This window comes from Cuculus canorus, chromosome 16, assembly GCF_017976375.1.
Source record: "Cuculus canorus isolate bCucCan1 chromosome 16, bCucCan1.pri, whole genome shotgun sequence".
In the NCBI taxonomy this organism is placed as follows: Eukaryota; Metazoa; Chordata; class Aves; order Cuculiformes; family Cuculidae; genus Cuculus; species Cuculus canorus.
In genome coordinates, this window is record NC_071416.1 from 4,325,101 (window position 1) to 4,342,846 (window position 17,746).

The 17,746-nt window shown below is 46.7% G+C and overlaps 1 protein-coding gene across 2 annotated transcripts in view; it reads right to left on the bottom strand.

Moving 5' to 3' along the window:
• TOX2 (TOX high mobility group box family member 2) overlaps positions 1 to 17,746 on the bottom strand; it is a 159,135-nt gene that overhangs the window by 129,240 nt on the left and 12,149 nt on the right. The gene's annotated exons all lie outside the window — the stretch shown is intronic.

A 17,746-nucleotide genomic window follows, 5' to 3' on the forward strand; every position in this document is an offset into this window, starting at 1 on the left:
TTTCAGTGCCAGCAACACCACCCCAGGCTGGCAGGTGGAACAATCACGATATGGCCAATGATGCAGCAGCAACACACCTTAGACCACAGCAGGCATCCCCGGGAGAGGCCAGCGAGGGCTACAGAAGGGGTAAGCTGTTCCTATATATAAAGTAAAAATATATAAAAAGTTGCCAACAACACAACTTTTTTTTTTCTCCCTCTCCTTTCCAGGAAATGACTTTGCTTTCACCTCTCTTGATGGAGTTCAGGATGGCTGTCAGGATGCAGAGCAATGCTTGAGGCTGCTCCTTCAAGCTGGCTCTGAGCTGCTTCTTGCAAACACTCAAAGGAATGAGCGCATTCAGCTGCACACCAGTCACACGGAAACCAATAAATGACACCACCGAACCGCTCGCAAACATCCAGCAGGTTGGAATTCAGTCACACAAAACTACTCCTTAAACAACACCTCCAGGCAAATACGTTCAGTAAAATCTAACAGCATCAAAACCCAATTTGTGAACAGACCTAAGAACCACAGTCTCACAGGAACCTCATTCACAATTATAAACTTGGCCGGTTCTCCTGGCACACAAACTGACTGTAATTCAGCACGTCCTTCAATTGACATCTGCTACTGGCCTGATGTACAAGGACTTTCTGTCTTATATCACGTGACAACGGTGGCTGAAAACCTTTAAGAATAAGTTATTTCCAGAGAAGCCTCATCGTTCAAGAGAATCTTATGCACTGGCTTTGCCCTTATATCCTTATCAGAAATGTCTTCCCGTTTATCTGATAGCAGGCAGATGCATTTCTTGGTAACGAGATGCTAATGACAACAGGAGTGGCATCTCTCAGAGTGAGAGCAAACGGAGCCAGCAGAAAGAGCGGTGCCCAGGGGTGTACCTGGCCTGGAGGAGGAGGGCAGGATGGAGAAGTCCCTGTGCCGTACTCTAACCGTAGGGATGGGTTCCCTGGCCCTGCTCCGGCAAGGCACTCTGGTGGATACGCAGTGATGGAGCAGAGGCACATTATAAGCACCACTATCAACAAACCAACGAGCAGCTTCTCTCTGAGCCTGCACCAATGCCAACCAAGAGCAATGACTAACACCAAGCATGTCCTCATCAGAATAAGGCCAATGCAATAACCACAACAGAGTGTTACAAACCAAGTATTAAATTAGGAGTCAAAGCTCCCTCAGCTGCTGACAGTGCTGGACCCGAAGGTTTAGATGGGACTTATGCTTTTTTAATCTCTGTTTCTTTTTAGGTAGTTCTGCAAGAAGCAGAGAGTTGGGACTCAATGATCCTTATGGGTCCCTTCCAACTTGAGATATTCTCTGTGTTTCTATTATACTGGCAGTTTGGTTCTGCCACTTAAAGACTGCATGACTGCAAAGAACAAAGTCTTCTTCTAAGGACAACCCCAGTTATCACTTTCCTGAATCAGCAAAAGCTGCTAAACCCTTATCTCAACAAGATCAGTGCTCGCAACAAGGTGAAACTCTTCCAACAAAGAATAAAACCCTGTTACCACTATTCAATAGCAGAATATTGAAGAGACCCTGTATCTCCAATTTTCCAACTACAGAAGATCCTGAATTTCATCCTCTCTGCACTAGGATTTAGTCTCAATATCCACCTGCCAACTTAGTCAGGCGGGCACACCATTCTAGTTTCAAGTAATCCTGCGCTGGAGGATTTGCAGCAGCTGGTCAGACCAATTAGCTCAATGCCTCTCCTTTGGAAATAGCCATTGTGTTGTGAAGCTTCAAAAAAAAGCTCAAAACACCCCACAGCAGAAGCCAAGATGTCTAGATAATGACACAAATTAAAAACGTATACTGCTTGGAGCTGCAAACAGCTGAAACAACACCAGGGGATCAGCTCTGACATTCTCTCTTGCTGGGTGTTAAGCAGTCCCTGGTCAGCACAGCACACGAGCAAGGAAGAGCAAGTCCAAAGATACATAGAACTGAGCAAAAAAAAAAGTACAAAGCAGACGTGTTCCTTGTAGTGAAGAAAAATAAACCCCAAACCCATGTATCAGTTAATCATTTGTCCCTCGGAGCTGAGCATAGGTTCATTTTTCTTCACCATTAAGAGTGATTGAGTGCTTATTTAACTCTTAGCAGATTCTTAACTTCAGCAGAAGAGTGGACAGTACCTTATGCCCATGCAGGAGGCACTCGATTCCCACAGGCACTTGGAAATCCCAGCCCACCTGACCAGGCACAGCAACCTGCAATCCTCATCCTGCAGCTCATGTTATAGCCATCAGTCAATACTACTGCCAAACCCATGGCATGTTACGCACGCACTGCTGCAGAAAGGCTTTTAGAGTCATTTAATATCCTTGCTGGAGGTCACATTCAGACCCGGCACGTGCACATGGATTCAGAGCACACTCGCTTACACCGAGCACGAACAAACGGCATGAGCTGAGAACAGCAGAGTTACAAACTGGTCAGAAAAAAAAAAAAATAGCTGTCTTCCTTCATGCACAAAAAATAGAAAAAGAAAAAATAGCAAAGAAAACCCAACAGAAACGGTTCATCAGATAGTTATACCTAGCTAGAAACAAAAACCACAGCCACTTAAAGCTTGTGCACAGTGAAGTTTCTGGGGCACTCACCTCCTGGTTTTGTTTCAATTAAGACAAAAGCAAGGGGTTGTTTTTTTTTCAGTTTCTGTATTAAAAGAACATTACCAAAGGCCATCCTAGGGCCTTGAGCCCTGGCCTGGGTGGGCAGCACGCAGCTCACCTGAGCGGTGCACAGCCACTGGTCTCACAAGAGGCCGTCCTGATGTGTGCAACACAGTGATAACATAGAATCATAACATGATTTGAGTTGGAAGGGACCTTAAAGATCATCTGGTTCCACTCTCTGCCATGGGCAGGGACACCTCCCCCTGGATCAGGCTGCCCAAGGCCCATCCAACCTGGCCCTGAACACCTCCAGGGATGGGGCAGCCACAGCTTCCCTGGGCAACCTGGGCCAGTGCCTCACCACTCTCACAGTGAAGAAATTCTTCCTTATGTCTAGTCTAAATCTTCCTCTCTAATTTATAGCCATTCCACCTAGTCCTATCGCTACAAACCATCTTTCCTGTAGCCCCTTCAGGTACTGGAAGGTCTCTATAAGCTCTCCTCGGAGCCTTCTCTTCTCCAGGCTGAACAACCCCAACTCTCTCAGCCTGTCAATAAATTTCCTCAAACCCCATTCAATCTTTCATTTGTTGCAGAAAGGTTCCTCCTTCTCCATCAGAGGAGAGCTCCCACACCCGCATGCCTCTGGTTTTCTCCCCTTTGTCCCGATTTCATCGTGGATATTGCTCAGTACTCTACAAAGCAGCTGGTCCAGAGGCCTCAGGGCTTTCTCAGGGTGGAGGGATCATCCAACATATTTCTTCGCAAGAAGAAAAATAGGAATATGATGGAACAAGGTCCTGACTTCCCAACCTGCCGCCTACAATGTCCCTGGGTAATCTGTTCCAGGGCCTCGCCACTCTCATGGTGAAGAAATCCTTCCTTATGTCTAGTCGAAGAGGACGGTGGGTAGCTCTGCTCATTGAGGAATTCCGAGGTTTTTATGACGCTTTCTCAGTTTTTCTTACAGGTTGAGGACACTAACAAAGACAACATGAGCAGGAGCATGCTGCATTTCGAAACGTCTGAAGACCAGCAGCATCAGTGAGGCAGCACAGGATGTGTATAGATCTTTCTGCTGCTGGGACATCCAGCGCATCAACAGAGGACAGCACACTCTGCTCTATGTCCAACACACATCCTGGGATACCTCACTGCCCATTGCATCTTCTGCTCTGCTTCTGTATCCATGCCCAAAGAGAGCTGTGAGCATCCAGCTCCAACTTCTAGCAAAGTCAGAGTTATCCCCAGCTGCACCAAAACCATTCTAGAAATTCTTAGTTGATTTTAAAATCAAGATGTGGCCTCTTTTGTACCTCCCACTTAAAAAATAATGAGAGATAGGGACAGATAGGAGAACGAAGCCTTCCTTCCTCCTCCTAGTCAATAGTTTATCAGAGCAAACACCTGCCCTGCAAACAGCCCTGGGAGAAACAGGAGGTTCGTGGAACTGCCTCAACAGCAACACAGACACCACAGGAAACAAAACAACCTGTACGAAGAGAAGAGCCGCGCTGCAGCACAGCCCACAGAGCAAATGTTTGTGCGCTCCGAAGACGAAACAAATTCTGCTTTTACTTACGAGGGGGAGCGACTGTTCTGTTCCCACCAACTTCAGTTGCAGCTTCTGCAAAGGGCCCCGCGAGTGGTGCAAAATCTTTTTCAAAGATGCTCAGTTTTGGGGGTTTAAAGTCATAGTCAAAGGCAGAAAAGTCACTCCTTCCACTGAGTCCCCAGCTTGCAGGCTTGGCACTAGGAACCTCCCTATGAAAGCACCTATGAAAGGATTAGCAGTGAGGTGGTACAAGGCACTTCAAAGAACAAAAAACACAGGGAATCCTTCGTGGTTCCCTCTGAAGGATTCAGGCTCAGCCTGCAGGAGCTGATCACCTCCCCCTGCCTAGGTATGAAGTATTCATCACTTTAATGTTTTTTTTTTAACCTTCAGAGATCAGAGCCAAGACACACAAAAAAAAAACCCCTAAAATCTACTTCTACAGCATCATGAGCTATGTGGGAAACATCCCAATCCCTGCATTTCATCCACAAGCCAAACGCTCCTCCACACCAGAGCTCCTGGGAAGCAGTTGTGCTGCTGCTCCCGGGGTGACACCTCCAGGGAAGTCACTGTTGGTTTATTATGGAGCACACCAGGATCAGAGAGACTAGAGGTTATCATTTCTATTTGAGATGTGATTTCAGACTGTGAGACAATTTTAGCCTGCACAAGCTTGAAATAACTCCCCAGGCCAAATTTATAACTTGTAACAGTCAGAACTATCATACTTACTTGTCATTTTATTAAAGACCCACACGACCCCATGACTTGCGTACGCTCTGGAGCTGTCAGCCTGGGAACTGAAAGCCTCGGTGTCAAGACAGGCCAAGCCCCTGCTCACAGCATTGGTTTGTCTCAATATGGTTTTTATGTCATTAAAGGCCACGGTGGGATGACTCTTTTTCACAGTTGCATTCCCTTGGCTGGCTGGGGGAGCAGCACTGGGTCATCCCCAGAAACAGAACCTCACCACACAAATTAAAGCACTTCCTGATGATTGTGGGCAGGAAGGGAGGCAGCATCCCCTCTGGAGCACACTGATATATACACTCCCAGGATGCTCCAACATCTGCATCTCCAACTGCAGAGTACACGATGCAATGCACATCCCCACAATCTTACCGTGCGTGGGATGCTGCACAGTGCCTCGTTTAGTGGTAGTGACCTGTACTGTCTCTTTAGCTTTCCCGTTGCAGCTATCCACCTCCACGGTTTCACAGAATCATAGAATGGTTTGGGTTGGAAGGGACCTTAAAGACCATTTCGTTTCCCCCCCAGCCTATTGCCATTATCTGTTGTACATCATAATAAAATCCCAAACACGCTTTGAATGAAGTGATTTATAAGGGCACCACAAACACCACATCATGTTCTGCCAATACACTATACACTTCGCAGTGCTTATAGGAGGCAGGATGACCACAGTGTATTTTAGGCAGCAACCTGTCCTTTTCTGGCAGGTTATGTCCCACGGGACACAGCCTTGTGTCACAACTGGAGCCATTTCACTTGTGTTTCTGTGCAGGCTGCGAACAAGGACAGAGTCACACGGATGCCCATGGCACCGGTGCACATGGAAGGATCTTCTTGGGTCTACCATGGAGATAAGAAAAAGTCCCTCCTGAGTGATGCTATTTATTTTATCTTCTTTATAAAAATAAAACCCAACGTGAAGATGTGATGATCGACTGCATTAAGTCTATCTGCCATAGGAATTGCCACTATATCTGTGATGCCCACCCTGCCCTCTCCACTGTGAAAGGACAGACCCTTCACCATGAGATCGTCTCTCCCCGTGCAATGCGGGGACATGACTAAATTATACTCTACAGGAAATATTGAGAAATCCAGTCTCTTTGGCAAAGCAATCCTTCCTAAGCATGAAAACCACACAGCCATGATTGATGGAGCGGCTACACTTTCAGTTACTTCATGCAGACAATCCCAAAAGCCAGAAACAGCCCATAAATGAGCACGTACAACTGTCTGCAGAGACAAGGGTTAACAATCTTATCTAGGGTCACCAGAAGAAATTCCAAGTAAAACCCACAGCACACAGATTTCCTGCTTTCTAACCCAAAGCCCTATTTATACCTCTCTTTCTTCACAATGCCAGTGACAGCTTTTTCCTCGCTTACAGGCATGTTTCCTGCTTTTTGAGTTGTGACTTTCATTTGTAGCTCATTTCCATAACCTCAGAAATATACTTTCAATGGAAGTGTTAAATGTACTGATAAATTCTTTGTGAATCTTAAAGTCACTGGCAGAGAGAATGTGGGCAATTTACCCTGTATCAGCCAATTGAAAATTATATATTTCAAAATCCTTTAACGGAACACAGCAAGGTTTATCTCTGGCTGATAAGGTAACGCCTTGGTGCTGGTGAGACAAATAACAGAGCCTATTTCCAAAATATAAAGTCCTAAATACGATGGCAAATAGGCTCATCTGTGCACAGTGACCTTCACAGTCCTCAGTCTTTATCGCAGAGTGCAGAGACCCACTCTGCTATCACATGCGGGTGCTGTCCTGGAGCAGCACCCAAACAGTCCTCCGTGTTAACTTCTCCATCCCTCCCATCTGATCAGGCGGTGCTTTGATTAACAAAGCGTTTTTCTGTGTGCCGCTACCACGTTAACCAGGAGCACAGCACGGTCCTGCTGTGCATCGCTCCTCCGATTTCTCTGTTTAAAAAAGCAAGTGAGAGAAAGAAAAACAAAAAGAGAAAAAGACCACCTTATCCGATCCTTCTCCCTGCCGGAGCGTGAGCATCTTCAAAAAAACTCTGGCTGAAGGAGTTGCACTAAATAATTAGGACACATACGGGGACTAAATGTGAAGAAGGACTGAAGCACAGATTTACTCTAATGTTTCCACTTCACTGGAGTCAGGAACGTTTCCATGACACAAGTTGCCCATTTTGGAACCAGGTGAGGCTGTAACCAAACAAAACAGTATGGACAGGAGGCAAGCGAGGAAAAAGAATACCCACAAAAGTCATCATGAGTTAGGTGAGAATGTGAAGGTCGGGCATGAAAGAGAGAAGAGAGGGATGGGAACCGCCGTGCAAGGGATGCTGCAGGGTGGGGGGGTTCAGCTTGAACTATGGATGAAGTTAAGGAAAGGTGTTTTCAGATTCACTAGCAGGAAAAGCAACCAGCTAGGAAGCTCCATCAGAGTACAGCCTGCCTTTCCCTGGTGATGAAGAGACATTCGAGGCATTCGAAATGAGATGCAGCATCAGAAGCATCCTTCAGGAGCTGCTTGCAGCAGCCCAGGCCAGGCTGAGGGATCTGAGAGGACTGTGCCATCTCCTCCTCCGTCACTCCAACATCGGACGCGACTCATTCGGAATTACTCACAGACAGCAAAGCCCCAACAACTAAAGCCATGAGCACGAGGCCCCTACAAAGCACATGAGGCACCATGGGGTGACACATCCTCCTGACGCCCCAAGTCCAAGCAAGGGGCATGAACCCTGACACTGCCCATCCTCATCTTTCTTCAAAAGCTTTTGGAGGTTTTAAATCCATGCACATCCATCCCAGTCACGTGCCACAAAGACCAAAACAATGTTATTTTAAAAACTAAGTTGAAAACATTGACACGAACAAGAGAAGCAAGGAGTGGACAATGAAGCAACTACCTTTAAGCTGAAAGGAGGGAGAATTACATAAGATCTTAGGAAGGAATGTTTTGCTGTGAGGGTGGGGAGCCCTGGCCCAGGTTGCCCAGAGAAGCTGTGGCTGCCCCATCCCTGGAGGTGTTCCAGGCCAGGTTGGATGGGGCTTGGAGTGACCGGATCCAGTGGGAGGTGTCCCTGCCAATGGCACGGGGTGGAACTGGATGGGCTTTAAGGTACCATCCAAACCAAAGCATTCCATGATTTTATCTGACCCCAGCAGAGCTGCTTCCAGCTCCTGCTCTCCTACAGAAACCCAGGCAGTTCTGTGCCCCATATAAAATATTTGTGCATCCTACATAATTTAGAATCCTATTAACTAACTTGACTCCCATCTTTTTCATAGTGGCAAATTCCATGAATTTTGCATTGAATAAAAATTTAGCAATCATAGCAGTTGCTAATTTCTGTGCTGTGCTCAGAGCAGCTTTTCACTTCCCCATAATGATTTTAAAACATTATCCTGCTGTTTCCTTTTTCTCTACGCCTGGCATTGAAGAGCGCTGCAAACTACTTGAATAGTGCTGCTCTGAAAAAAAAAAAATCTGTAAGGGAGAAAAAATTAAATTCAATCATCACTCTACCCTCTGTGAACTGTGAAAGTCTTGGGAACATGAAAAGGTGCTTTCTAAAGGATGTTAAGCATTCAAAAGATTAGACTGCAATGTGCAATTAAACGTGTTCCACAAACCTTTGTCAGAGTACCCAAAACCTTACTTCTGCACGAACTTAAAATCCTCCCACTGGGAGCTTGTTCAAGTGGTTTACTTTAAACCTGTACTTCAGATATTCCATACCTTTCACTTTTATAATTCTTCCGCATATGCTAACACTGGCAGAGTTAATAGTAACCGACTAATTTTAAACCCTGTGATTACTGGAGCTGATTTATATAGTAGCTTCACTTCACAATACTGCGAATCATGCACGTGGTAATTGCCAAGTTCAATTTTAGCTCTGTCATACTGAAGCATTAGTTTTTATGCCTCAGCTGTTGCCTCCTCCATGCTATAGAGGTAAGTTGATAATGCAGTAGGTTTAGCTGTTAAATATCATAATATTATGATACCCCATGTCAGATTCTTGCAAGCTTTGTGAGCTATGCATCATCTATTAACTAAATACTTTATTAAAGGAACAGTTTCAAAAGATTTCTATTCTAATTTAGCTCAGAACATCGACTACTGGAGGAAAAAAAAATAATGCAATGATTTAATTCTCCACCAAAAGGGACTTAGTGGCGAGAAGCACTCGCTGTCATCAAGGCTCTGAGGTAGGAGCTGCAAAGAGATCCAACAAAAGCCTGTAAATAAATACCCTCCAGGCAAGGCCCCTCACTCTGGTCTTGGGCCACAGCCTCGGGACATCCGTATGAGCAGTGCCAGGAGCTGTATAGCCCCCAACACGGGGAGGTTTGAGCTGCACAGTCTCGGCTGTGTCCAACAGTGGGTTGCTCTTGACCACAGACATCTCAGGGCAACCTTCCTTCCTGTCCCTGCAGATGCGGCTGGCAGCGCTCATGGAGCAAAGGTGGGAGAAGCAAAGAGAAAAGGGTTGAGGAGATGGAAGAAACCAGAAATCAGGTACCTCTCACTACCAAACGCCAGGGCTCTGCAGCCCTGGGACGAGCTGCACTTGCAAGAGAAAGGAGAGTGTAGGCTGGATGATGCTGATGAACTGCTCCTACTGCCTCTCAGCTGAATCAATATGCACAGCAGGGCATCGGCAATAATCTCTTAATAGCACTTAAATTCACCCATCTCTTGGGCTTTGTGTTTTAAGATTTTCTTTTTTTTTCTTTTTTTTTTTAAATGAAGCCTGCTCATATAAAATTTAACAAATCTAGGTAAAGTGGAACTGCCTTCTTCCCGTTCACACATGCCATTGATGCCCTAGATCAATGTGAACACAAAGCAAACTGGAGGCCTAGAGCATCAGAAAAGGCTTCATAGCATTGAGGACGCCCAAGGCATCTCCCCATGGGGATGAAGACTCGGTACCACCTCTGTGCAGTGGAATTCCACATTTGGATGGGGCAGAGGAGTGGGGTCTCTGCAGTGGTTGATGATCTTTGCAGTCCTTTGAATGAAACCAGCATAACGCCACATAAAAGTCCATCTTCACACCTACATGCTTATTCCTGTTGGACAGTTTGCTTCTTTTTAACCTCTTCCCTTCCTCCATAGCTCCTTCATTCCAGGCAGGTGGCAGAACCCCCAACCCAAGCAAAGATGAGATGTTGGTCTCTGCTGGGGACCAAAGATGCTCCTCTGATTCCACCGCTCAGCCAGTGCTTGTCCAGTCACTGGATTGGGAAAATTGCCTCTATCAGTGCTATCCTTCCCCCATAAATCCCAGTGTCTACGTACAAAGGACAAACATGCAAATCACGATATTCACCATCAACATGGATCTCACTCCAGCTCTGAAGTTCATGCATTAGGAACTTGCAAAACCCATGTGGACAGATGTTACCAGTTCAATGCTCACCTTTCCTATTAACCCTCTCATCATCGTAGCAAGCAGATGAGTGTGAAAGTGGATGGGCTCCTCTTTTACCCTTTACCTTTCCGAAAGGAAAAGAAACCAGATGACAGGGGAGCATCATGCAAGCCTGGAGAGCTGCAGCTCCCCTCCCGCATGGCTCAGAGCAGTACCCAGGGCTCCTGGACTGCAGACAGCCACATACTCTGCGGTGTTTCGTATGAGAAGGTGGGACATTTCACACAGGGAGAAAAGGGAAGGAAGAAGGTGAACATTTCACCAAGTGTGTGGTCACTGGGAGGAAGGAATAGGATTGATGAATTTTTCAGCTTAGATGATTTTGGTAAAAACCATAAACCATGTGTCTTATGCTTCAGGAGACTACATCACAAATTAATCAACTGCAGTGCCCAGGGAATTCTGAGGTGGAATTGATTCTTTGATGTCTGAAGTCCCGTTTCTGCAACCCACCGGGGAGGTCTGGCCAGTTCTGCTTGTTTTAGAGCCTCTGCTGAAGTCAGTGCTGCTGAAATACAGCCTGATGCAAACTGCTGGTGGCTGAATCACACTCTGCATAACACAGCTGTAGGACGCTGAGGGCATCTATATCTCTAGGAGTCTTCTGGAGCTGATGAGGGGCTTAAACCACACTTTCTTTCTTGCATCGCACCTGTACTTCCTTACGATCATCTAATGATTTCCCAGAGTGTCAACTCTGCATCAAAGTGAAGGAAGAAGGCACAGCCTAGCAGCAATCTCACGCAGCATATGACTTGCAAGAACAATGATTTCCCCAGCAGGAAGGACCAGTCTGATGTCAGACACTGGCACCTTCCAGCACACAGAGCACAGCACCATGGTCTCCAGTGCCACATACCAGACATGCTGGTAACACAGAACTTGCAGCACTGAGATTCATCTAAAAAATAATCCTGGAGAAAAATGCTCTTGTAGTGATACATCATTTATCTCTTACTTATATAAAGAATCTTTGTCTACCTTTGCTATTTTTCTTCGGGATCATCCTCTACCAGGTGTTTGCTCAATGCCCAATGAAACCCATTTCACGTGGGGCCTCAAAACTCTGCTGGACCACACGTAGTTGCAATCATACCCAACCCAAAGTTTTGCCATCTCCTAAGTTTAAACAAAGCCTCGTGCCCACATCAGCCACAAAGGAAGCCAGCAGAGCTCGCTTGTCCCCGCTGCTCACACAGAGCTGGGACTCTCCATTCCCACTCCCATGCACTTGCCTACAAAGCAGTCAGCAAGTTTGCATCCTATGGGCACATCCCTGCCACAAATCCAAGGGCTGGAGCTTGCGCAGCACTTTTACCACTGGCAGTTTCATGGCTTCACACCAGCTATGAGCGCGGTTTCATTTTTGGGCAGAGAAAGGGCATTGCCACATCCAACACTGAAAACTTGTGTCCTGGGAGTGGCTGCAGAACAGGAGCTCCAGAGCCCAGACTTACACCAGCAGCACATCACACACAGCCCTGCGCAGAAAACACCTCCCATCCACAGCTGGGAACTAATCCCTACAGCAGGATATTTAAGTCATCCCCACCAGTGTTTTACAATTCAGAGATAATGAACTAACTGCATCATTAAGCTTAAAATAAAAACATTGACATTTCTGCACGAAGAGATCTTGGCTCCTCTTTCTAATGCATTTTGCTGCTTTTAAAGTGTCACTGAACGCATTGGAAACAAAACCAAACAAAAAAAAAAAGTCCTCGTTATTTTATGTGAGAGGAAAAGAGGCAAGCAGGTGGCCTTGACTGCACAAGTCCCTTACCACACTGTTATGTGACTAAACTGAACATTTACAGAGGTCTGAAAATTTGTTTGCAATGGGCATGTAGACAGCAGTGCTACCAGATGTTGTTCTCCTAATATTTGCTATATTACATCATTGGATACTGCTTGAAAAAAGTCAACCTGTGCCAAGTTTTCAGAGGCCCAAGCTCACTTTATATGTGTGCATCTGCAGTTCGAGGGAGCTGGCTCTTGAATAGAGCTGTACTTAGGTGCACAGAAACCTTTTCCGCTCAGGCAGCTGGATGTGCAAGCCACTTCACACACCCAAAAACTATTTATGCAATTCCTTACACGCACAGAGCATCAGCAGTGAGCACTTCCCTCCTGCATCCCATCACATGCTGCCAGGCTCAGGTAGAGTTAGGAAAAAAAAATATACCCAAACAAACAAGAAACCCCCTAAACTGCAAGTATAAGTTGGTGTTCAGAGGAGAAAATAAAAGATATTGCACGGAAGTCTACCTAGTCATGTGCAGGCATATGGAGAGGCTGTATTTCTTGGCTCCCCCCACCTCTAGTTAGCACTGCTGCCCCTGCTCCGTGCCGCCCAGCATCTCCCAGTTTCTGATGTAAGGGCTTCAAACCCATTTGCTGGGGCGAGATGCTGCTTCACTGAGGTGAGCGAAAGAAGAAAGGAAAAGAATTACATCAAGAACCAGCCCTCGGAGATCTGTCTGTGATGCACATCCCCACATCAAGCTGTCAGCTCCCAGCATTCAGCCCCACTGGGGTTTATTTGCTCTAGAGGAAGAATTCATTTTGCACTCAACTAATGTAACCCTGAAGTGCTTTAAAACGATATTCTTCTAATAGAGATATTATAACAGCCATTATTTTCCTGTTTAGAGTTAAACCAAGCAAATACAAAGGTAACTTGATTTTAAACAACTACCATCATCACAAAAAATACGGATACCAAATATTCTCCTCCACCATATCACAGAATCATAGAATAGTTTGGGTTGGAAGGGACCTTAAAGATCATCCAGTTCCACTCTCTGCCATGGGCAGGGACATCCCACTGGCTCAGGCTGCCCAAGGCCCATCCAACCTGGCCTGGAACCCCTCCAGGGATGGGGCAGCCACAACTTCCCTGGGCAACCTGGGCCAGGGCCTCATCCCTCTCATCGCAAGAAATTCCTCCTCATGTCTAGCCTAAATCTGCCCCTCTGCAGTTTATCCCCATTGACCCCATCCTATCCCCACAAGCCTTTGTGAACAGTCCCTCTCCAGCTTTCCTGTAGCACCTTCAAGTACTGGAAGGTCACTATAAGATCTCCTCGGAGCCTTCTCTTCTCCAGGCTGAACAACCCCAACTCTCTCAGTCTGTCCTCATACAGGAGGTGCTCCAGCCCCCGGTCCATCCTTGTAGCCTCCTGTGGACTTGTTCCAACAGCTCCATCTCCTTCTTATGTTGAGGATTCCAGAAGCTGGCCGTACTGCTTTTGATGTAGCCCAGGGTACGGTTTCGACTTTTGGGCTGTGAGCGCATGTTGCCAGCTCATGTTGAGCTTCTCATCAACCAGCACCCTAAGTCCTTCTCCTCAGAGCTGCTCTCAATCACATCATCCTCCACCCTGTATTGAAACCATGGATTGCCCCGACCCAGGTGTAGGACCTTGCACTTGGTCTTTTTGAACCTCATGAGGTTCAATATAAATACACCATATGGTGAATTTAGCTATTTTTTGCCTTTCTGGAAGGAGACACTCATTGGCAAACACCAGCTTGTGCTGCAACATGATGAAGAAACTGGAAAACACTTCCCTCAAAATCCTGCTGCTTTATGACAGTTAATGAAGCTGTTTAATAGATTTAATTCCAGGCTCTCTTTCCCCCTGCTTTCTAGAAAAGTGTAATTCCAATGACCCATTAAAAAAAAATATACAGTATTTCTAAGTTATTCCCATGTATTACATACTTCAAAATATTCCTACTTGCCTGTGGCTTGCTATTGTGCTTCTACCCATTTTTCCTACCCACCCCACCAGCATCTATAATGATAGAGACAGCACTCTGTTTGCTGCTACAAGTGTATAAATCCAAAGAAACTCGGAGGAAGCAAACAGATATTCTCCACTGGGAGCAATCCTCCTGTCATCCCTGCCCTGATACTACTTGTTCAGACCATCTCTGACTTCAGTCCTATTTTATAGAACCTGGAACTTCAGATCGCACTCGGGATAAGTGCACCTGGCCTGCGCTAGCATTAACAGCACTCTCTTTCATGAGATACTCAGGTCATCAAATTACAGAGAGCAAAGAACCCTGTAGCAGCAGCCAACTTTCGCTGGATTCCCTCAGCAGCTGCAGCCTGTCGGGCTCTGAAGTGAGCAGACCCTCAGACACACACCAGCTGTCTCTTGCACCTCCAGAATTACTACAAAACTATTCTACTATGAATTTGTGCAGTGGGTCCACCATGCTCTGAGGTTCCCCAGGCTTCCAAGACAGGCTTTGCAGGAGCACGTTTGATCCCTTTGGTCAAAAAGGTCTATATGCAGCTTTACATGAATCTAGGCGATTTTCAAATGTCAGCTTTGCTAAGTAGCATGAAGATACCTGCTGCTTCCAGGCTCACCTTCTCTGAAGCATCCAGATCTCTCACTGTTACTGTTCTGGTGGTTATTTCTTCGCAGAGAACCTCAGAGCTGAGGTGGCTCAGGTTTGCTGGTGGTACAAAATCCTACGATGGCCGAGCCACTCTGTAGCCCTCTTGCACAAGCAGTCCCAGGGTAAGAGCTCCAAAAGGGTTGCACTTGTGAGGTCATCTTCTCCGAAAGCCAAAAATGTCAAAGTTGCTTCGCACAAAGCTTTTTCCTCTCTCTGCCTTGACATCTGCTGTGGATGCCATGGGCAGTGCCGACCTCCAGCAGTGAGTACCATGCTGTGCACTGCCCTAGTTTATAAAGCTCATCCAGAATGGGGCTCCACCGCTGCACCCGCTTTGCTCCCAGCAGATCTTTTTTGGTCCTCAAGAACTTCATTTGCGTATGCAGAACACAGAGAAGAAGAAGTGAAGACTATTTAGCAGTTCTCCCACTGTCAAGACAGGTGTTCGGTGCTGTTGAGCCTTGTGCTGAATATATTCTTGGAATTGCTGCACAGCCATGCTCTGTCCTGCAGGATGCCCACCACAGGGCACTACATATTGCTGGTGTGAGTTACAGCACTGGTGCTTGGCCTAAATGGCAACACTGCAGGTCTCAATGCTTTTCAGAAGACAATCTTTTTGATGCTGGGGCACCTTACAGGAGCACGCTCTAGAGTCCTGCCATCCATGTTCTTGAGCTGAAGGATGCACACAGACATACAGTAAGTCCAATAGCCGCTGGAGGCTGCCAAGAACATCCTCTTCATAGAATCACAGAATTATTTAGGTTGGAAAAGACCTCCAAGATTATCAAGCCCAACCATAAACATAACACTGCCAAGCTCACTACTAAAGCACGTCCCTATGTACCACATCTACACATAACCTCTAGCCCCACTGCAATGCCACTGCAGAAACAGCCAGGACACTCACACAGCTTTGGCTGGATCAAGCTCCTCAAGGCATACCTGAACCCATTCCACTTCATCTCTAGTATGAGAGATGGCATTTTTTAACTGAAACTCAAATGACACATGAACAAGGCCTCCTGCACACACAAGCTGGTTGTTGCAGAGTATCTCGCAGCTGTGCGGCAGGAGCATCAGGCCAGCTTCCCCCAGCTCAGGAGCCAGCCCAGGCACCCTTTAATTCTGTGGCAGCGCAGATTAATAGGACATTGCAACAGGAATAGATGTACAGCTATCTTAAGCGTTCACTGGCCTTATAAAGGTTAATTCATTAGCCTTTCTGCTCCAGAAACAAGTTCTACCTTCATTTACACCTCTGTCGGTTCCCAAGCTCAGGTTTCAGAGGTGTAACCCGGGCCAATTTTATCAATTAATTCAAATCTTCTACTAAATCAGAAGGAGGAATGGATTTACCCTAATCCCCTCCAAACTTTCATCAGCATCACCTGTCAGATCAGCAGGATTTAATCTCCTTTTAATCTCTCAAAAACAGCAGAGTACATGGGGAAGAGGTTGGGCACACAGTAAAGGTGGATCTCTCTCTCTTTTTTTTATTAAAAATAATTCTGGCAGCCAAATCACATCAAGCAGCACTAGGAAATTCATTAATATCTTTGCTAATATCACTTTCCAGGTAAACAACTGGCTGCACACTTCAGAGAAGGGCGCATACTACTTGGCACAAGAGAAGAGGTGCCCATCCAGCAACCTCTGCAGGAACATCATACCTCCATGAAGATGCTCCAGAAGCTCCAATACCATCGTAAAATCATAAAATGAATCATCGAATGGTTTGGGTTGGAAGGGAACTCAAAGCCCATCCAGTTCCAACCCCCCCCCCCTCCACCGCCACAAGCAGGGACACCTCCCACTGGATCAGGGGGCTCAAAGCCTCATCCAACCTGACCTGGGTCACCTCCAGGGATGGGGCAGCCACCATTGCTCTGGGCAACCTGGGGCAGGGTCTCACTACCCGCATCGTGACGAATTTCTTCGTAAAGCCTAATTTAAATCTCCCCCTTTCCAGTCGAAAGCCACTGGCTGGCTGGCAGCAAGCACGAGGACTGCACAGGCAGGCTTTGCCCTGGACCATGGGCAGTGACGGGGTGGAGATGTTGCACTTTTTGGTGCTAGCATCCACCAACGCTACTGCTAATGCAACAGCAGAAACAGACCCTGGTGCCAAAAAGCTTTACTGTGCAGGTACCATGCTCTACAAACAGCTTAAATCCCATCCCTGAATGACTTCCAGGGTGTTTTCATGCCTCCCACTAAAAGTACCAGCAACAACAGCGAGATTGGCTCAGATGGCTGTGGATGTCGGGACCAGTAGCCTCCCACCCCCAGCGGCTTCTGAGCCAAGGGGACCCCCAGCCTGACAGCAACAGAGTCAGCACGGGGGCGAATCCAACCCAGCGTGTTTTGGAGCACCCGGATTAGAGCGTTAGCGTGTGATTCTACGTTTACATAACACCACCAAACGATTTTGGCAGAAACAATTGGAATTAGCAAAGAAAGCGAAGCATCAGGAACAGGCGGCAGAGCAAAGGGACACCTCTCGCAGCAGCCCCCAGGCTAAAAAGAAAATAAATAACAAATGCAACAGAAGCAGCACTTGGACAAACAGGGAGGGAGACGGGGAACACATGGGGAAACAAAACTTGAATCGCAATAGAGATGAACATGGAATCAAGCTTTCCTTTTTCACCTCCTTCCCACTAAGCTTTCTGCTTTATTAAGACACTTAAGTCAAGCGTGCACTGCTTAAACACAGCAAAGGGAATGCCAGCTCGCACAGGGCTCCAAGCTGTGGGGTCTGGGCAGCTCCTGCCAAGCCGTCTCCGGCCCCACGGATACTAATTGCTGAGGACAGTGATGCCGAGGCAGGGACCCAAGGTATTGATGGCGTTGGCTAACCAGCCCTGTGGAGTGCGGCTCTGCTGCTGTGTCAGGTGAAGCACCGACAGCTACAGGCACTGCACTTGGAAACGTTCAACCACA